The sequence below is a fragment of the Rhinolophus sinicus genome, chromosome 1 (assembly GCF_057876585.1).
Source record: "Rhinolophus sinicus isolate RSI-liver-muscle chromosome 1, RSI-T2T, whole genome shotgun sequence".
Taxonomy (NCBI): domain Eukaryota; kingdom Metazoa; phylum Chordata; class Mammalia; order Chiroptera; family Rhinolophidae; genus Rhinolophus; species Rhinolophus sinicus.
The window spans coordinates 78,675,475-78,690,699 of record NC_142501.1 but is presented as its reverse complement, the minus strand read 5'-3'; the positions used below and the strand labels follow the sequence as shown (position 1 = coordinate 78,690,699).

Here is a 15,225-nt window from a genome sequence, read left to right as displayed (position 1 = left end):
ATAGGATTATCCTCCACCTTGGACCACTGTCCTGCCTAAAGTGTCAGTACCAAGAGCACATTCATGGAAAACAGGAATCTAAAAAATCACCAGTTTTCTTTATCTTCTAATTTAAATTCCCAAACTGAGATATCCCAGATACAGGCACATTTTAGTTATCTGTTTTATATTTTGGTTTGTAAAGGTTTACCACTCTACCACTGTTCTAATAAGAAAATATATCCAATTATATAGGGTTCCAAGGTAGTTTTATTTGTGCTTAATTAAGCTCTCTGTATTTATGTAGGTAAAGCCACAGTGTAGTTTCCAAATTTCACTACCAATATTTATGAATAGTGAAAAATAAAATCTTAGAGAGAAGAGATGGTCTAGTCTGTAATTTCTACTTAAATCCATTGGTCTTACATGACGATTACCATTTAGTACAAAATATATAGAGAGAACAAGAGACATGACTGAAAAACACAACCATAGCAATCAAGTGATTCTATTAATCATTTTTTAGATACTTCACACTCAGAAACTAATTTTAAATGAGTCTTATCAACTGAGAAGGACTGTCAAAGTCAAATAAATATATCCAGAAGAGGGTTCTGGGAAGGTGATACAGTAGGTAGCACCAAGAATTTGTCTCCACATCTGGACAATTCCACTGGCAGAATCTGCCTGATATAATTATTTGGAACTCTGGAAGCTATTGAAGATTTGCAACTTCCAGGGGAAAACTTAGACAGTAAATTGCAATTAATTTTGATCAATTTTATTTTCTTAGCAAAACATCAGCTACTTATCCCCCACCCCAGCCATGTGGCAAGCAGCTTTACATTGTGTTCCTCGAGGAGAATGGGCAAAAAGGACCCTGTCCTTCAAATATCAAGGTCTGATTGCTCTTTTTCTGATGCTCTGATTGCTCTTTTTGACTACAGAGGTGCAAAGAAGTGGGCAGCCATTATTGTTACATCTCCCCTGTTGATACAAGCGCTTCCTCCTCCAGCTAAAGTGCCTTCCAGTGGATTTAAAGGGACAGCACCCCTGTTTTCCCCTTCACTGTTTTTTCCTATCACAGAAGTCAGACATTAAAGACAAAGCCATTAAAACAACTGCATATTTGGAGAAAATTAGAAGTAATTGTGCATGCCTCAACAGGATCAAAAAAGACCTTAAATTAACACCTTAGGCTGATGATCCTCAGCACAGAGATAGTGATCAAAATAATTGATATATTTAAAGAAAAAAACAAACAAACAACAAAAAAAACCAAGTAGTGTAAAAGCTAGAATCACTGTAACTTTGGTTTATATTCCAAATCTTATTTTCTACGTAATTTAAGAGACTAATGCATTTAAAAATATATTTATGTTTTGGACACATAATGTATAAAGACATAATTTTGTGACATCAGCAAGCAAATGTGGTGGGGAAAAGGCTGTAAAGAAGTAGAGTTTGTGTATGTTATTGAAGTTAAACTGGTATAAATTCAAAGTAGAATGTGAAACATTTAGGATATTAATTGTAATGGCCATGGAACTCACAAAGAAAATAGCTATAGGACATACACAAAAAGAATGAATGAGAAAAAAATTGAACCTTTCACTACAAAAAATCAACTAAACACAAAGAGAATAATGCAGGAAATGAGGGACAAAATGGTATCTAAGGCATAAAGAACACAAATTATGCAATGACAGAAGTCCCTTACTATGAGAAATTGCAGTTTTTAAGCTGGCTTAAAAAGAAGATTTCAACATTAGCATGGTTATTTTAATTCCATTATGTGAATAAGGGATGGAGGTTTAGGGAACTGGAGACACAGTAAGGAAAGTTAAAAGAATACGCCCACCACCCAGAGGAGAGATGATAAGAGCCTGTCAAGTCAGTTAGGCTGTTGATAGGAGTTAAATGTGAAAGCCATTTAGGAGGTGACATAGATTTGACCACTTGAACAAGATAAGTAAAAGGAAGGGGGCTGACTTCTAGATTTCATTATTCTGTGACTGAATGGCAATGCCTATGAGCATAATAAGGAGAAATGAATACATTTGGGGAACAGACAATAAGTTTGTAAATAAAGCGATTGACTTCCAAATGCTTAAGTAAATACAGGAAAAGACAGTCAGTGCAGGTTTGAATACATCATTTGGGATCTCAGGAGATGGAACCAGGTGGAAATACAAATTTATGAGTTATAAGCATATGGGTTTATGTAGAAATAATCTGGAGAGAACATACGGAATGAGAAGAGAAGGGAACCAAGAGGCTGTTATTTAAGAATGTGGTTAGCAACAAATAATATAATACCCAGTGGATAGTAGCATTGGAAAAGGTGTTTTTCTCATATAACTGGAAATCCAGAGGTGATCATTCCAGAGGTTTTGCCACTGTTTAAGACTGCCTTCACTGATTTACCTTGTTTCTGTATTTCTACTCTGAATCTACCACTGTGTTGGCTTTCGTGCTCACACTTCCTACTTTATGGTATGGTTATAACACACCACCACCCCTCTTTCTCATATCCACATTCTAGACAGAAGAACAAAGTAGAAATAGGCAGCTTCAATATAAGGGAAACAAAATATTTTTTAAAAAAAACACTAAGATACACTTCACTGAGCAAAACAGTCATGTGACTGACTGTACCTAACTGAAAGAGATTCAGGAAAACAAGTAATTTCACCTCAGCACACTGCTGCTCCAAACCAGTCAGTTTCTATTATTACGGGAAAGAATAGGAAGTACTTACAGAAGGCAATTCATAGTCTCCCTTAAAAAAATAAAAAGTGTTGGTTCCAGGGCTTAGCCCTTCCCGAAGAACATTAAGAGGGAGCAGCAGACCAGGAGATTCTTGGAGAGAACTGTGACATAGAATTCAAACAAATAAGACGGGAAATAAATAAATATAGAAATAGGAAGTGAACAACAGCAGCATATATACTCATATGTGGAGTATATCTTCCAGAGACTTGATGAAGATTTATGTTGAAATAGCTCTGAAAACAGTAACTTGCTTTCTTCTTCATTACACTATTTCATGTGCACATGAAGTGTCCTCTGGTTTGAAAAACTGCTTTTATCTCTATTTTTTGAAATCCTGCATACTTTTTAGGTTCTCTTCTACTTGTTTCTTTATCTTCTGGTGGTCTTTACTTTCTAATGTCTTAGGGAACTAAATATATTTAATCAAGGAAATCAAGTAAAGATTGATAGGTGAGTGGAATGCAAAACAGCATAAAGAAAAAAGTGAGGAGGTACAGGTCATTAAAAATAATTACAAAATTCTTACCCTCAGACAGGTAGCAGTTGGAAAAAGGGGGAGAAATGGATGCAAGAAACATTGTAAGAAGAACATTGATGCAGCTGGAATTTGGATAAGAGTGAGAGTGGGGGTAAGACTTATATATTAATCGTCTTTATTTGTCCTCGCAATTAGCATACTGTTTCGGTCATCCTCGATACATGATGAATACTTGTTGAATTTTTCTTGTCATACATCACCACCTCCAATTTTCCCATTTTAAATTAGAAGTGGAACTGTTTGAAAAGAGAGATTCGACAAGTATAATAAACGGATCAACATGATGTATTATGCTTCACCTTGGTGTCTCATATGCCATGCATACTCCTTCTCAATCTAAGAGTTACATTTTCCATAGTTGGAAGGAAACCCAGTTGGGGTAGCAGTTAGAGAGCCTTGCAAAGTTTAAGGTGTTAAAATTGCATTACAATTCAAATGTGCTTATCTGATAGGGACCAAGAGTTGAATGTTGTCATCTGAGTATGGGCTATATTATAGTTTTAATTGGGAAGCAAACAAAGATTCTTTGAAAAGTATCCATGCCGTTTAGATAACATGATTAGAAAAACTGAGTTGAAGTTTGAATGAAACATTTATCTGTGATATTTTGACCTCTTTCTGTGTGGGGCAGAAAGTGCCACATACTTGTCTTTTATCCCCTTTTATATTCCTTAAAACAAAACAAAACAAAACAAAAAACCCTTCTCATCCTGGATGGAAAAAAAGTTCTCAACTAAAAGGAGTTTATTTTGTTTCTGTCTGAGTTTTGAAGGAGATGTCTACTTGTGTTTATTGTTTCTAAAAATGTTGGCAGGACAAAGAAAAGCATTTTTGCTTATAAAAACCATAAGGGAAAATTTAAATTAATAAAAAGAGAATGAGAGCAAGTTTAGGCCATTCCTTTGAAGCTAGGTAGGCAATTCAAAGTCACAAGGCAGGGCATCAAAGAACCATTGCCAAGGAAGGCCTTCCATCAAATCAAGCCTAAATATACTTGGAACAAATCATAGATCTAGCTAGCCTAGTTCAACACGCTTACAATGATATTTCTTTGCATCTTTTTCTCTTCAATTGCCCTAATTGGTCTTTTCCAAGTCCCTGTACATGAATGTATCCTCCCTCCCCCAAATATCTTGCCACTCATACCTATTATATCTGCCTTCTTTCTAATATTTTTCTGCCACTGATTTAACCTGTGAAATCATACAATTAAATCTGAATGCATTACTTTTAACCATAAGCGTGTACACACAATCATACAAACACACACATATGTTTGCATTGGTAAATTGGGAAATTTGCAGAAAATTTTCCATCCAAAAAGAGCAGGCAGACTTTGTACAAAACCATCAAACTTTTTAGCTTTAAAACACAGTGTGTTAAAGAAAACTTGATCTGTAAATCCAACTATGGTCTGTAAATCTAATCCACCAGCATTTTATATTAAATGTGTCAATTGGAGAAATAAAATTTCAACAGATGAGAAACTTTTTTTATCTTCCCTTAAAGTGTTCTAAGGTCTTTAATAGAGGGATTTTACATCAGATGTTCAGAAAAAGTTCCCTAAAGGAAGTGATATATGAACTCAAACCTGTAGAATGAGTAGAAAATATCTAATTAAAAGGGGAGGAAAGAATGTTCCAACCCAAAGGAGCAATATGTGCAAATAGTAAGTATGAAGGACTACAAGAAGGCTAGTGGCACTGGGAGAGAAAGTAGGGGAAGACTGGTGCAAGAAGAAGCAAGAAGAGGAGGTGGAGGTTGCACGATGCAGAGGTTGCATGATGAAGGCCATGGTAAGAATTCTAGCCTCTTTCCTAAAAGCAATATATCTCATTAAAGGGTATTAAAGATAGGAGGAACATGATCAGAAATGTACTTTGACCTATCATTCCTCAATACAGTATATGTGCTGCCGAAGCGAGCACATCATTCCTCAATATAGAATGAAGATCGATTCAAGGAAAGTTGAGAGAAGGCTGGGGAGATCAGTTTTGTAGGCTATTGAGAATCCCATGATAGCATAAGTATAGTGAGGGATGTTGTGCTGGCCATGCATACGCAAAAAACAAACAAACAAAAATAATAATCTGATAAATATTTAGAAAATATGATTGACTGGATTTGGTGACGGTTTAGATGTGGAAGATGAATAATGCTGTGTCCAAGATGACTGCTAAGTTCCTTGCTGGTAAAATTTTTAGTGCCATTCACAGAGATCAGGAAAGCTGAAAAACTCATGAAATTCTCCCTCATTTCTAGTTCTTTAGTTTTGGATATGCTATATTTGAGGTGCTTTTGAAATTTCCAGGAATGGATATCAAAGAAGGGTCCTGGGTAAGTAAATCTGTTATCTCTATATAGCTAGTAATAATTGAAGTCATAAAGGTGATGCTAACATATGTCAGAGATGAGAAAGGAGAGGTTCTACCACTGAGCCTAAGCAACTTTAATATTTAATGGCCCACTGTGATGAACTTGACAAGAATATAGAGAGGCAAGAAGAAAATCAAAAGGCATCATTGCAAGAAACTTAATGATGAGAATGTCTCAAAGCAAGAGAGTAGAAAATAGTGCTGAATGGTACTGAGAAGCAGACTATGAAAAGTGTAGAAATAGTTCCTTGGATTTAGAGACAGGAAGATAATTGCTGATCTTATCAGGAGTTGTTTTGATAGAGATGAGGCAAATTATGCCAGATCAGAGTTTGAGGAGTAAAAATAATAAATGAATGCAGCAATTATAAACAGATCTTTGGAGAAAATTATATTATAATTTCCTTGCTCCACATGTTGGTGAAATGATACCAAACCTCACACCCATGGCAGAACCATGAGCATTAATCTAGATTCATACTTCTGATTTACCATTCTATTACCAGTTTGCTTTGAAATCTGCAAAATTTTGTCCTTAGAGACTTCCATAGCAAGCAGCATCATTGACTGAAAGAAAATAAACCATGGATTTGGATCCCAAATCTATCACTGACTAGCTGTAAATTGTGAGTAAGCCACTTAACCTCTCGAAGCCCTTATTGCTTCATTATAAAACATTTCTAATGAAATCATCATGGAACTGGTTGGGAATGAGAGAGATTATATATGTAAAGTGCTAAATGAAATGTTTAGCACACAGAGGGTTTACTAAACGATAGCCCTTTTAAATACTAAAATTAGACATCCTTTCTCTTTGTCTCCTTTTCCTTCACATCAAAGCATCAGTTTGGGTTTTCATCAACCTTTGCCTAGTTTTCTTCAATTGTGCCCTAATTAGCCTTTCTTCAATACATCTTCCAGAGTGTTGCCAGTATGAACTTTGTAAAAGGCAAGTATGATCTATTGTCACGTTGCTTAAAGCCCTTAAAATATTTCAATAGTTCTCCATAGTTTCCAGAATAAAGTTCAGATCTCAGATTATCATCCAAGGTCCATCATGTCCTGTTGCTTGCCATAAAATCCTAGCTCTCCTTTCCCACATGAACATGTCTAATCAACCCCACAGAACATCTGGCTGTCCTCAAACACGGATTTTATTCATCACATTGTTAGTTCCCACTATTCAGAGAGTTATTCATCCTATCCCTTCATCAAAACTCATCTTGACCTCCACTGTAAAGAGTTTCTTGAACATGATTCATAGGGAGTTTCTCTATGCTCCAACACCATCCTGAGCATTTTTCTTTCTTGTGTAGTGGGGTAAAGTATGATGAAGCTAGACTGCCTTGGATCAAATATTGACTCTGATATTTATTAGTTGTGTGCCTTTAAGCTAATTACTTTACACTCTCTGTATCTCACTTTTCTCATCTGTAAAACGAGAATCACATTAAAAGGGGCCACCTTTTTTGGATTATTTTAAGAAATAAATAAGTTAATACATGTAAAGTGTTTGACACTCAGTAAATGTCGGTTGTTAATATGATAGTAGTATAACAGCTGTTAACTATTAACAGAGTGACAGTGATAACCCACCTTTGTAGTATACTTTAAACTCCTTGGAACCAAAGGCCTTCTGTTATTTGTTTTTACAGTGTCAATATATCCCAAATACCCCAATGCCTATTGTTTTTCAATACATATTGAATAATGAAATAAATGGATGTACTAAAGAATAAATTTCACCACATTGCATCTGAGATCTGAAAGCACCAATATGAAACAGGAGTAGTTTGGGCACTGAGAAAACTTTCTCTTCCTGTTTATTAATAAATTATGGAAAAGGTGTCTTTCTAGGGTGGCTGTGTGTTTTTATCCCATTTACTTACTGTTTGCTGAAGAAATGAATTACTATAAATAATACCAGTAATGAATAGTCATTGAAGAGATGTAAATTACATTCTGTGGGAATTTAAATATGTCTTAATTGAAATTTACTTTAATTAACAGGGTAAATAAAATATGTTTTAAAGGACTGGAGATATATATTCAATAAAAAATCGGATGTCATAAAAACGGCGGCGTGAGGTGAGCCTCTGAAATTTCCCCTAGAATTTACAACAAATTGAACAATTATAACTCCACAAAGGACTCTCTGTGCAGTAGACAGGCAAGACTAAGAGGAGCACTACTGATATCATCTAAAGGTGGGCAAATTGCACGAGCTGGGGAGGAGGGAAGGGAAAAGTGCGGAGACAGGGCTGCGCGGGCGCAGGACAGGGAACTAGCTCTGTGCTCTGAGCTCGCTGCATCCCAGAACTACTGCAGCAGCGGGAGAGGGAAGAACTCTGATTGCTAGGGCTCCACTTATGGCCCACAGGGCTGAGGGGACAGCACATAACACGGTTGAACCCAACGCTCACAGCAGAGACCTCAGAGCAAAGACTGAGGGAAGAAGGCTTTAAACAGTAGTTTAAGCCCTCACTGCCAAATAGAGAATGGAAGCCTTAGGCACTGAGCCTAGGTGCCCCCTTCCTGCCCTCCCAGAGCTCGCCCCGCCCCCACCTGCCCGATTCTAGAAGTGGAACAGTAGCAGTGTCAGATCAAAAAAACAGAGTACTTGCAGTTCTGAGAACTGTGGTCCACAGACATGGACTCACAGCCCAACTAGTTCCGGCAAAGGGGAGGGAGCTGTGGAAGCAGGACCGGCTGTGGGGGTGGTCGCTGCCATTGTTCTGGGCCACCTCTCATAACCCACCCCACACCTGTCCCCACCTATCTGGATAGATCCCTGAAGGAGTAAACAGTCACAGAGATGCTGAAACACATGGGCTCTGAATCTGGTGTAGGAAGAGCTTTGGAGCTCCAGAAGCTCTCTGCATCCCCGTATGGAGGTGGCAATAATTTACCATGCTGGCAAATCGTGGAAATTTCAGAATTACATATTTGTTTTACAAATTACAGAAATAATTTATCAGTGCCCATCTTAGAAGAGTTTTCTCTCCCTAAATGAACAAAACAAACCGATGAGTAGCATGAACTAACTTTCTAACTCAGGTAGCTTCAAACAGTTGGGCACAGAATGAACAGGCCTACTAATAATAACTTACCTGTTTGATGCATAGTAGATACTCCTCAGTTCCTCCTTTCCACCTTCTTTTGTCGTTCTACAAAATTTTGCAAAGGAAAAATGAAGATACTTTTAGTTTTTTGAGCAAACATGCATGATGCAAAAAACCAAAATAGTAAAACAATCATTTATTTAAAAGAATCATTACTTATCAGTATAGAATCTAAAGTGTTTTATATAGACTTTCGAAGATTCTTTTTCTCAAAATATTGTTTTCTATCCCAAACCTGCCTATAACCTGGCTGACACCAGCCCATGTCTCAAAAATAAGAATCATTGACATGAGTTAAGTCCTGGTGTTTTCCTTTATACTTCCTTTGAGCTGTTAAGCCTTCTTATCAACTTGATTTCTTATCAATTGCTTCATGTACTGTTGATTGTCTTATACCCACCTTTTAGATCTGATGTTAGATATCAATTCCCTGGTCCGGACCTTGTTTTCCCAAATCTGACTGACACCGCTCCCTTTAACTATGCTGTTTTGACCACTCAGTCAGCAACAAGGTCTGGCAGAAGTCCAACCCTACAAATAAAGATCAGACAATTTTTAAAGTGAGGGAATAGAGAGTATTGAGTTCACATACATTCCTAGACATAGAGATGTCTAGGTATTAAATCACTTTCCTCTCAGTTTGTAACATACAATTAAAGCATTAATAGTGAAAGGCAAGGTTAGATTTTAATATTTATTATAAGTAGCAAAATGATTTTTTTTCTAAAAAATTGCAAGGATTTGAAAACTTGAGAATTATTCTAAGTAGATATGCTCTAAAACCACATAAATATGAAAAAAAGTATTCCACATATTTATTAATTAAATGCAGAACTTGAACAAAGGAAATATTAAGACTTAAAAAGTAGGTACAAAAAAGTTTTAAAAAGAGCATTCAAATCACTTTTTTGGCTGTGTTGAGCAGAGCAAACTAGATCTAACCTTTTTTGGGTAATTTTATTCAAATTATTTCCTATAACTACCACCAAATGTTTCATATTCTTAAGTAGGAAAAAATAATCACAGAAGTAATTTCAGAATTCCCTTCATGTAAAATAAGAGTTCTTTATCAAGCAGTAACAGATGCTATTTAAAGTAAAAGCATGGGTAGCAACAATATAAATAATTCTGCTATGAAATATAAAATTATCTATATTTGATCATATGTAATACATACAATGTGATAAAACCTATCCTGACTCCATTTTTCAAAATATTAATCTCTCAAACTACTTTGTTAGTAAAGAAAGCATTAAATAATCACTTTTTATATTTTCACCCAAGAAAAAAATGACCATATCTTACAATATTTTGAACTTTACTCAAGCACTGATTGAATTTGGAAAACATTCTAAACATTCTATGGACTCATGTAACTATCTATAGTAAAAAGATGATAAGAGCTGATAGGAAACATGGTTTAGAAAATGTGATATTTCAGTCATCTTTGTAATTAATACTGATGAATTTTGTTTGAGCTAATCACAATTATCTATATTAAACATGTTAATTGTTTTGAGAGCATCATGAAAATCTTTTGGTTGTTTTCTAGAATTTAGAATCAATAGTAAGCAAGATGACAGCATTCAAAATGGACCAACTACCTGCTCATTTTCAGATTATTTCAGGGATGAACAATTTGTTCTTTAAATTTGGGTACTGGAATATATAAGTATATATGAAGCAGACTGCTTCAATAAAATGTCATAGACAAGCATACATTGTTAACTTTTGTCAAGAAGAAACTATTTACATATTTGGATTAAATAGGGTGGGACTTCCATAAGCAAAGACTTACCACAACTTTCCATTGTTCTTGAGCAGAATGCTTTAGACTAAATGCTTTACAGGCAAAAAGAGGAAGTCTGAGGAAAAAGAAAAAGGAAGGAGAAATATATGTAATCACAGGCAGTGAATTTGAAAATCAGTGTAGACTATAGAGAGGGAATCTCACCTCTAACTGCAGCCATCTTTATATAATGAATTTAGTTTGGGCAATATGAAACATGCTGTGACCAGAATGCAGCATGCTATGGTGGACTTGGTTCTTAGACCAACACAGGATCTGATATCAACTCTGACTATATTATGACAGACAAATTATTAAATGTTAACAAGTTTAAATTACTTCATCTGACAAATAAGTATAAAGTTTTCTGAAGAGTATAGGAGATTAACATGAAAACATTTAGCCTAAACCTGGCACAAACATGGTATTTCACAACTGTGAATCTTTATCAGCCGTCATTGTGGTTTAATTAAATACAGGCTCTTGGGCAAATTATTATTTATTTTGCCCTCATGTCAGCCTCTTTCATAGTAGATACCAGAGTCCACAAATTCAGGTGCGTAAAATATAACTTTGTTTATAACTGCCACTACTGTTCTTGAGATCCCAATTCCATAGAGGTCAAAATGCTTAACTCTACCAATTCGTGGTAATTCAGTTACTTCTGTTTTAAAAGCGAGTCTCTTAGAATTCCACCTCCCATACACACCACTGCCATCATCAGGCACACACAAACATACACAGGTGTGGTTCCTTCTCTTAATTTCTCTGAATCATCTAAATCCTAGGGTGAAGTTATATATCATCTTAGCATTAGAAAGGAGACATCTGGCTCTTATGCCACTTTTTAGCTTCTCTGGTCTGCACAGAATGTACTTCACATCTATTTGGCCCACACTACATCATCTTCTTTGACCCAATTCATGGCCCCATACCAGATTTTAATTGTGAAAACCATACAAACTACATCCTCTTTGTCCCAGCCATATGATCTCTTCTAATACCTTGTTCTTCCCAATAATTCAGAATCCTTGGTGGGGATCAAGTGCTTCAGAATATTGCTCATCTTCCCACAATACTTTCAGAGTTCATGACTTTGTATTCTTGACTTACCTATCTGACTGAGGAATCTCCTTCTGTTACTCGAATCGGGGGTGCCATTTTGGACAGTGGGCCTTCCCATAAGGCTTGCCACTTTCTATATTACACTGTGAGAAGCCAAGCAATTAGTCTTTTCTCGTCAAATCTAGAGGTTCACTTCATCTCCTCCACTCTTGGGCTTGGTCCAAAGAGCAAGGGATGGGTACATGCCAGAGACCACTGTTTCTAAGATCTAGTCATGTTCCTCTCTGATGTCTCGTCCCATATGCTGACCATCTAAATCTCACTTCCTACTCTAAGATATCAATTATTAGCTCAAATTCCAACAGGCTCTGGCTCTTCGTATTTAATTGGAGCTTCTGGCAGTGAAAGGAAAATATACTTTTCTGTCTCGAGCACAAGTTTCTTGCAATTGACAGTACAGTCTTTTCCAAGTATTGTCTCCACAATAGATTTACTGATATTCAGAAGTGAAGAATTTGACTCTTTGTTTTATTTGTTTCCTTTCGTTTTACTCTTTACATCCCTGCCCTGAAATGTATGGTCTCTGCCCATCTACACAGTTTATAGAAACCCCTCTCTCTTGCCTGAGAGGCAGAGACCATAAGAAAGGAATGGAAAACCATGTTTTTTATGTCAAAATTTTGCCCAATGCACTTGCCACTGCCAAAGCAATTTAGAATAGACTCAGGAGCATGGGTATTTAATACCCTGTTCACTTGTTCTTTCTGCCTTTGTGGCGCTGTCCACATGGTTCCCTCTTTAAGTTCATTCCTCCAGTTTTGTATATTCAAATCCAAACTACAGTAGTCCCTTCTTGTCCTGTTTTTTTCTTTTTTTTTTTCTTTTTTTGGACCATGGTCAACCACAATCCAAAAATATGAAATGGAAAATTCTATAAATAAACAATTCATAAGTTATACATTTCATGCCATTCTGGGTAGTGTGAGGAAATCTCACCTGTCCAGGTCCCTCCCACATGTGACATGAGCCATCCCTTTGTCCAGCATCTCCACACTGTATAAGCTTCCCATCTATTCTTCACTTAGTAGCCACCTTGGTTATCACATCGACTGTCATGGTATTGCAGTGCTTGTGTTCAAGTAACCCTCATTTTACTTAATAATGGCCGCAAAGGGAAAGAGTAGTGATGCTGGCAATTGGGATATGCCCAAGAGAAGCTGTAAAGTGCCTCTTTAAAGTGAAAAAGTGAAAGTTCTTGACTTAATGAGGAACGAAAAAGAAATCATATACTGAGGTTGTTAAGATCTATCGTAAGAATAAATCTTCTCTCCATGAAATTGTGAAAAAGGAAAAAGAAATCTGTGCTAGTTTTGCTGTTGCATCTCAAACTGCAAACGTTATGGCCACACTGTATGACAAGTACTTAGTCTATACAAAGACTTCAGCAAGGGATTCCCTGAAATGAGTAACACCAATTCATTTAGAGCAAATAGGGATGGTTATACAGGTTCAGGAACATTTTGGCCTGAAAAAAATGTACTAATTACTGGAGAGGTTATGTCTGCCAACAAAGAAGCTGCTGCCACATTTCCTGCAGAGTTGAAGAAACTGATTAGAATTGGTACTATCTGTAGTTTCCAGCATCCACTGGAGATCTTGGAACATTTCCCTGACAGATACAGGGGAGCTACTGTATTCTAAGCTCAGTTCAAGTGTTGCCACTCCCATGAAGTATTTCCAGTTAAAATAATCTCTTTTTCACTAGAAATTATTGTGACATATCTGTACCATTTTCATAAACTAGAAAAATTCTTATGTATATTGAAACATTTTTTGGTATACGTCTTAGATTCCTTAATAATTTTTAAGTTCCCCAAATATATTTTCTGTGTCTGAGTCCCTTATTTATTACTAGCAGTTAGCAAAGGGTTTTGCTTAACCTACATGATTATATCTGAATGAGATATTGCGGTTTACTTTATAAATTAAAACACTTTGTAAGCGGGCATTTTCCCGCCAAATTGCGTCATAACACGGGGCTTTTTTGACATTTTCTCGCCAAAATTAGACTTTCCGTAAAATATTCGTATCTTTCGATCTATTTGATATTTTTCTATGAAACTTTCAGTGTTTTAGTTTAAAAAGAGGTCTCTATTTATTTACTTTGCAAAATTTTTGCCGGTTCCAACTAGAGGCGATATGATGAGTTTACTCGTTTCCCGCAAAAAATTTAATTAAACTGTTTAGCTTTTTCCAGAGCCTATTAGAATACATAATTCTGTGTTAGTTTCCTAGGGCTGCTATAACAAAGTGCCACAAACTGGGTGGCTTAAAACAACGTATATTTATTCTCTCACAGTTTTAGAGACAAGAAATCCAAAATCAAGGTGTCAGTAGGGTTTCCTCAGAAACCCATAAGGGAGAAATCCTTCCTTGTCTCTTCCTAGTTTCTAGTGGTAGCCTTAGTACTCCTGGGCTTGCAACTGCTTTACTCCAACCTCTGCCTCTGTTGTCACATGGCTTTATCTTTCACCGTGAGGGGAAGCAGAGTTTGTCACCCTAAAATATGCCTCTTTGGGATATTGATTATTTTAAGCTGATTATTTTAAGAAACAAAGACTCAGAAATAAACTTTGACCTTCCCCATCGTTGCCTATAAGAATTTAGACCAGGAGGGATCTATTATCATACATAACTGTAGTTTAATACAAATTAGGTATAACAGGGAGGTATTTAGCAAGGCCCATTTGATCGAAGTCCAATCAGTGTCCCATTGTTACAGGTGGCCCAACAAACATTTGTTTACCAAGCATTTGCTTTTCCATCTCCATGTGAAGTGTCTTCCTTTGAAGTCCCAAACCACAACCCCCTTTTCTCCTTAGCTCAAGATGGCACAGAAGCTTCAACTGCCAGATTTGTCCTCAGGCCCCATATTCTTATGGGACCCCTCTATGTACCTACATAATAAATTTGGTTATTTTTCCCTGTTAATCTGGCTCATGTCAATTTTATTAAAAGGCCAGCCAGTAAAACTTAGAAGAGTAGAAGGAAAATTATTTTTCGCTCCCCCACACCTCTTTCTGTCTTCACACGGCCATCCTCCTTTGTGTGTGTGTCAGTGTCCAAAGGACAGCAATCATGTTGAATTAGACCCACCCTAATAACTTCTTCTTAACTTGAAAGCTTCTGCCAAGACCCTATTTCCAATTAAGGTCACATTCCACACATACCACAGGTTTGGAATTCAACATGTCTTATTTGGGGGGACACAATTTAACTCATAACAACAGCTAATAATGCTTGACACAGTAAGTATTCAAAATATATTTGAGGAATGGATAAAAAGTTGGTCTATGCATGAAGTGTTTTCATAATCTAACAATACCTCCTTTATACATACCAGCTTATCGATAACATACAGCAGCATGATCCCTGCTTTAATCAAATGGTGCATTTGAATTTAGACAAGTCCCCCTCTATATCACTTCCTGGTTCCTTTCTTCCCTGAAATAGTCTTTTAGTTCTATTTTAAAGCTTTTGATTTGAGGCTGACTGCTATTGTGACTTTCTTGTTAAAACTCT

At 36.4% G+C, this 15,225-nt stretch overlaps 1 long non-coding RNA gene across 2 annotated transcripts in view; it reads right to left on the bottom strand.

The window, feature by feature from the left end:
• Nucleotides 1-15,225, bottom strand: part of LOC148759097 (uncharacterized) — a 159,324-nt gene that overhangs the window by 1,483 nt on the left and 142,616 nt on the right. The window contains exons 3-6 of one of the 2 annotated variants that reach the window (XR_016021623.1): nucleotides 10,588-10,654; nucleotides 9,190-9,320; nucleotides 8,778-8,834; nucleotides 2,470-2,852 (exon numbers count right to left, since the gene is read on the bottom strand). This is a non-coding gene — a long non-coding RNA (uncharacterized LOC148759097). Of the gene's footprint in view, nucleotides 1-2,469; nucleotides 2,853-8,777; nucleotides 8,835-9,189; nucleotides 9,321-10,587; nucleotides 10,655-15,225 lie in introns of those variants that run through there. The other variant, XR_016021619.1, reaches the window with a different exon arrangement.